A 6,842-nucleotide genomic window follows, 5' to 3' on the forward strand; every position below is an offset into this window, starting at 1 on the left:
AAAGGAGAGACATGATGTTCACAGAAACAATTATCCAGCAGCATTTTAAAAAGATGGTCATTATAAAAAAAAGTATTCTACTAAGCCCTTACTTACTTTAACTCCTCCTCCTCCTGTTCAAGGCAGAGTGACAGCACCCAAATGGTAATAAACTGACACTCATTTGCATAAACTGGAAGTTGCTACATAAATATTCCACGGTTGAGAAACCACCCACAGAAGGGTGAGAGAGACATTAAAAAGAGTTAAATATATTTATAAACGCCCCCATACCCTGGTGGTTTTTCCTCCGAGCTTGAGGGTCCTGCAGTATCTTAGCTGTTCCAAGCACTGCGCTTTTCTGAGAGGTCTGAGGTCTTTCCAGGTATCTGTTGTAGCCACTCCTCCAGCTTGGGGGTTACTGCCCCCAGTGCTCCAAATACAACCTTTACTTTCCAGGCTTTCTCCAGTTCTTCTCTGAGTCCCTGGTATTTCTCCAGTTTCTCATGTTCCTTCTTCCTGATGTTCCCATCACTTGGCACTGCCACATCCACCACAACGGCTTTCCTCTGTTCTATTTCCACCACTACAAAGTCTGGTTGGTTCGCCATTACCATCCTATCAGTCTGGATCTGGAAGTCCCACAGGATCTTTGCCCTCTCATACTCTACCACCTACGGAGGTGTTTCCCATTTTGACCTTGGGGTTTCCAGTTCATATTCTGCACACATGTCCCTGTATATTATTCCAGCCACTTGATTGTGGCGCTCCATGTATGCTTCACCTGCCAGCATCTTACACACTGCAATTATGTGCTGGATTGTTTCAGGCACCTCTTTGGACAGGCTACACCTTGGGTCTTGTCTGGTGTGGTAGATCTACACCTTGGGTCTTGTCTGGTGTGGTAGATCTACACCTTGGGTCTTGTCTGGTGTGGTAGATCTACACCTTGGGTCTTGTCTGGTGTGGTAGATCTACACTTTGGGTCTTGTCTGGTGTGGTAGATCTGAGCCTCTATGGCTCTGGTGCTCAGGGCTTGTTCCTGAGCTGCCAGGATGAGGGTTTCAGTGCTGTCCTGTAGGCCAGCCCTTTCTAGCCATTGGTAGGACTTCTTGATATCAGCCACTTCAGTTATGGTCCGGTGGTACATCCCATGCAGGGGTTTGTCCTCCTATGAGGATCTGTCCTCCAGCACTGTATCCTTCTGCTCTCCATTGCCTGAGACATTCACTGAGCACACTGTCAGTTGGGGCCTTGAGCTTGATGTACTCATGCATCTTGGATGTTTCATCCTGGATAGTGGCTTCTACACTCACTAGTCCTAGGCCTCCTTCCTTGCGGCTAGCATACAGTCTCAGGGTGCTGGATTTGGGATGGAACCCTCCATGTATGGTGAGGAGCTTTCGTGTCTTCACATCCATGGTCTGTGTCTCTTCCTTTGGCCATCTTATTTTTTCCTGCAGGTATCTAAAAACTGGCAGTGCATAGTTGTTTGTTGCCCGGTTCTTATTCTTGCCATTGAACTGGCTTCTCAGGACTTGCCTTACTCGTTGGAGGTATTTAGCTGTTGCAGCCTTCCTTGTTGCCTGCCCCAGGTTGCCATTTGCCTGCCTTCAATTCCAAGGTACTTGTAACTAAGTTCGCGCCTATGGCCCCTCTGACCATCACCGGGACATTCATGCACATTCACACACCAGTGGAGCCACACTTGACCTCAATGTCTGCTGTTGTTCCTTCTGGGAGTGAGACCCCTCCTGTGTGGACTACCTTGGTTCTCTTTGTCACTATCCAGTTGCATTTCTCGAACCCGAATGACATCCCAATGTCAGTACTGTAGATCCTGGTGGTGTGGATCAGGGAGTCAATGTCAAACTCGCTCTTAGCATATAGCTTGATGTCATCCATGTAGAGGAGGTGACTGATGGTGCCCCCATTTCTGAGTCAGTATCCATAGCCAGTCTTATTGATTATTTGGCTGAGGGGGTTCAGACCTATGCAGAACAGCAGTGGGGACAGAGCATCACCTTGGTATGTCCCACATTTGATGGACACTTGTGCAAGTGGCTTCCCATTGGCTTCAAGGGTGGTTTTCCACAGCTTCATGGAGTTTCCTATGAAGGCTCTTCGAGTCCTGTTGATGTTGTACAGCTCCAAGCATTCAGTGATCCATATGTGTGGCATTGAGTCATAGGCCTTCTTGTAATCAATCCAGGCTGTGCACAGGTTGGTGCCCCATGACATGCAGTCTTGAGCGACTGTTCTGTCAACCAGGAGTTGGTTTTTTTTGGCTCTTCTTGAGTGTCTACTTGAGTCCTTCCGTTAGCCATTCGGGGTGAGTCCCATCTCTTAGCAGCTGGTTCATTTGTGCTGCCAGGCGCTCATGGAGTGCAGTGAGTTTCTTCAGCCAGTAGGCTTGTATCATGTCAGGGCCCGGTGCTGTCCAGTTCTTCATACCTGAGACTCTTTCTTGGATGTCTGCCACTGTGATGGTTACTGGATTCTGTTCAGGGAGGTTTCTATGTTCTTTTCTCAGAGAGACCAGCCACTGGGCATTGCTGTTATGTGCTGTCTCTTTCTCCCATATACTTTTCCAGTACTGTTCAGTTTCTAGCCTTGATGTGTCAGCTCTGCTGTTTTAGATAGATGACTTTATTAAACCCACAATGGGGAAATTTCATTTATCTGTGGCAGCAACACGACATTCAGAAATAATCTATATAATATAACATCAATAAAGGACATCACAAATTACATTTATATTAGATAATTAAAAATATTACTAAAATTATTATGAAAAATTATTATCAGAAATGAGATTCTTATTAAATAAAGAAATAAATATTAAATAAATACAGCTGCAAAAGTGTAAAAAACATGCGGTCTGCAAAACATGTAAACTGTAAAAAAACATTACAAATTTTTTCAAAATACAGAAATAACTAATGATGTTCACACCAAAAACAAAAACAAACAACTGTTCAGGAACAAAAAACAATTTAAAATTGAAAAACAACAACTACAACAAAAGTAAATGAATCAATGACTAAACAGAAAAACACCCCTGGGACCGTGGAGTGTCACTTTGACACGGTGTTGTACAGTCTGATGGCTGTGGGGAGGAATGACCTGCAGTAGCGCTCCTTCTTACACTGAGGGTGCAACAGTCTTGTGCTGAAGGAGCTGGTCAGCGCCTCTACAGTTTGGTGCAGGGGGTGGGAGGGGTTATCCATGATGGATGTCAGCTTAGCTCACATCCTCCTGTCCGCCACCTCCTCGATGGACTCAAGTGTGCAGCCCAGGACAGAGCCGGCCCTCCTAACCAGTTTGTTAAGCCTCTTCAAGTCTCTGCCTGCACTGCCCCCCCCAGCACCCAACTCCATAAAGGACCACTGAGGCCACCACAGTGTCGTAAAAGGTCCTCAGCAGCTGTCTGCACACGCCAAAGGACCTCAGTCTCCTCAGCAGGTGAAGGCGACTCTGGCCCTTCCTGTACAGAGCATCCGTGTTGTTGGACCAGTCCAGTCTGTTGTTCAGGTGAACACCCAGATATTTAAATGTGTCCACGACCTCAATGTCTGAACCCTGGATGTTCACCGGTGACTGTGATGGTGAGGACCTCCTGAAGTCCAGTATCAGCTCCTTTGTCTTGCTGGTGTTAAGCAGCAGGTGGTTAACTTCACACCAGCTAACAAAGTCAGTGATGACCCCCCTGTACTCCTGCTCATCCCCCCCTGATACACAGCCCACAATGGCACTGTCGTCTGAGAACTTCTGCAGATGACAGTGGTGGGAGTCGTAGGTGAAGTCTGATGTGTACAGGGTAAACAGGAAAGGGGAGAGCACAGTCCCTTGAGGTGCCCCCGTGCTGCAGACCACCACATCAGACACACAGTCACGCAGCCTCACAAACTGTGGCCTGTCTGTGAGGTAGTTGATGGTCCAAGCAACCAGATGTTGGTCCACACCTGCAACCTCCAGCTTCCTCCTCAGCAGTGATGGCTGAATTGTGTTTGAATTCTGAATTGTGTTTTGACCCTCCCACTGAGTGTACATTTTCGCAGGCTGAGTTGCAAACAGCCTGTTTATCCGTCTGGCTTCATTGTCTCTTCTTTACTTCTGTAGGCGGCTGCTTATGGCTAGGAGCCTTTGTTTGGCAGTTTCCAGTGCTTCAGGTATGGGCATCTGGGTATATCACTTAGGTACTTGCTTTTTCATGACACCTCTTTGAGCCTCTGTCAGCTGACTCACATCCCCCCGAGTTACCTTGATTTTGGCCTCTAAAAGTAGCTTCCATGGTGGGTACTGTTTTCTTCCATGGTTGCTCTTATAGCCAAGCATCTCAAGGATTTCTGCTGCTGAGGTGTAAACCAGTTCATTGGTTTCTGTGATTGTTTTGTTAGGAATTGCACTCAATGCTTCATTCACAGTTTCCAGTAGACTTTCAGGCGGTACATCACTTAACCGTTGTAGCTGTTGTCGGGGTTGCCTGGTGTACATTCTAGACTTGTCTTTCAGGTCAGTTGCTGCCTCGCTCAGCATATCTGTGGTTGTTGGGGCTGTGTACCCAAGCTCAAGGTGGGAGTGTGGTATAGCCTCCTCTCTGACCTGGTGTTCTGGTTCTCCTGTGGTGGTATTGCAATTGTATCGTACCACTTCAATCTCAAGTTGTGATAGGAGTTGCTGTTTATGTATGTTAGAACATTGAGCTACCAGTTGCTTGGCAGTTAGCCTTGATTGTGGGTTTCGAAGCATCCATTCATTCCACATTCTCTGCATGTAACCCCTCTGGGTGGGATTGCTCGAGTAGTAGCATTCCAACAGAACATTGTTCTCACATCTAGTCCATTTCAGTCAATTTCCAGTAGTCCACTTTCCATTAGGGTGCTCTGGTCCCCCAGCACCTGACACAGACCTTGTTTGGTCGGGGAGACGTCTGAGCCGGCATGAAATGTGGTTCATTGTCTCTCATGGGTTAGGAGGTAGGCAGTAGCACTAAGGGTCTTGCCCAAGGGCCTTCAGTGGGTTATGTACCACTACTAGCAACTAATTGTTTATTTTAATTTAAAAAAATCAATTCAATACACAACAATGCAAAACAGCAACAAGGAAGGAACAAGCCTGGGAGTTATTATTACATTTTACACAAATAAATTGAAACTAATGCTCAGATGGAATGTTTAAATGGGTTTCTTATCGTCACAGTTTCTTATAGTGTTCATGTATTGCTTGAACTCATTGATAAAAATAGAAAAATGAGGGGTATGATTTGTAACTTTGGATTTATGAATGTTCCATTTGCATAAAAACAATAAAAGGTTAATGATGTAGAATTGTTCTTTTTTATGAGATAGACAGTGGGTGAGGCCAAACATAACATGTCCTAAGTACAGGCGGAAGTCTTAGTCTATGTGGGCGGAGATGAAATGACAAACTTTAGACCAGAGAGTGGTGGAAAAGGGACATAACAAAAATAAATGTACAACATCTTCAGGCTGTTCTTGACAAACAGAGCAGCTAACATCACTATCTTCTTTGAACCTTTGCAGATTTAGTTTGGATGGGTGGAATTTATGGATTAGTTTAAATGAGATTTCTTTCACTTTATTGGTTAAAAAGTATTTTGCTGGTAGATTCCAGATCTTTTTCCACTCTAATTGGTAAACTAAATTATTCCAATAAGAAACTACATAGAGAATGGACACAACATCCTTCTGAAAGAGTGAGCGTATATGGCGATTTGTGTTACGAGAAAAAGAAAAACAAATTTGTCCTATTTCTATTTTAGTTGGATCAATTGGTAATAAAGTTGGACTCTGCAATGATGAGCTTTTGAATAACGTAGTGACACACTTAGGAATTGCTTTCAAAACAAACTCCGTTTTAGGTATTTTGATGCAATATTTGAAGCAAAATTCTTCATGTGACATTAAAGATTGATTTGATTTGATTAAAACAGCTGATTTAAGTTTAATTCAAACACATTAACAGAAAGTTAAACATTATCTGATTACTAGCTAGTCTCATTCATCTTTTCATTAAATTCTAATTTTGAGTCTACGAATGCAGCTTCATTTTGATAATGAAAAAGTATTTCCGGTATTGACTTTTATTTTTAGTTATGCTACAAAAATGGTTCCATAGCACTCAGTTCACCTGCAGAGAAAAGCTCTGGGGACAAATTCCTGTCCTTTATCCTCCTACCTCATTCGTGTGGTTTTTAATATATATTTAGACCAATCTTTGTTTCTTTTAACTCAAACATGTCCCTTTAAGAGGCTTCAGTCTGCAGTGCTCCACATAAACGTGACCGTTCAGCTGCTGTTTTCTCTGTCATCACGACACAATCACAGATGGAGTCAAATGAGATCCCAGCTTTAAAACTTTATTGCTGTCAATAACCGAATAACCGGTTTGACCGCCGGCTCCTTTGATGGGGAACAAACGGGCCGCCGACTCTCTGCTGGTGGATGATGTAAGCGGCCGGTCACGTTTCCCTCCGTCAACACTCGTTTTTATGTTTTATTCATGCACGCACACACCGCACGGGACCACAGCCTGATACACGTGACCCGTCCCTCCGTCTGCTACTGTCGAACCCACAGGAAGCTCACGGCCTTTCAAAATAATGGACACTGCCCCATTCAATCTTCACCAACATGATGTATTGTACGATTCTTTATCCAAATCGAGTTTTTAAAAATACTATCATTTAAACTATTTAAAATAAAACTCCATTTGTTTGTTTTCTAACATTGTTTTCTTTCTGTACAATTTATTTTGGAGACATACGGGTTTTATTTCCGGTCCTGGCTTTGCTCCTGAGTGGTAATGGACACATTTCTTTACACATTTTAACGGTGAAA

This window comes from Oryzias latipes, chromosome 12 (assembly GCF_053564925.1).
Source record: "Oryzias latipes strain Hd-rR chromosome 12, Olatipes_Hd-rR_3.1".
Taxonomy (NCBI): Eukaryota; Metazoa; Chordata; class Actinopteri; order Beloniformes; family Adrianichthyidae; genus Oryzias; species Oryzias latipes.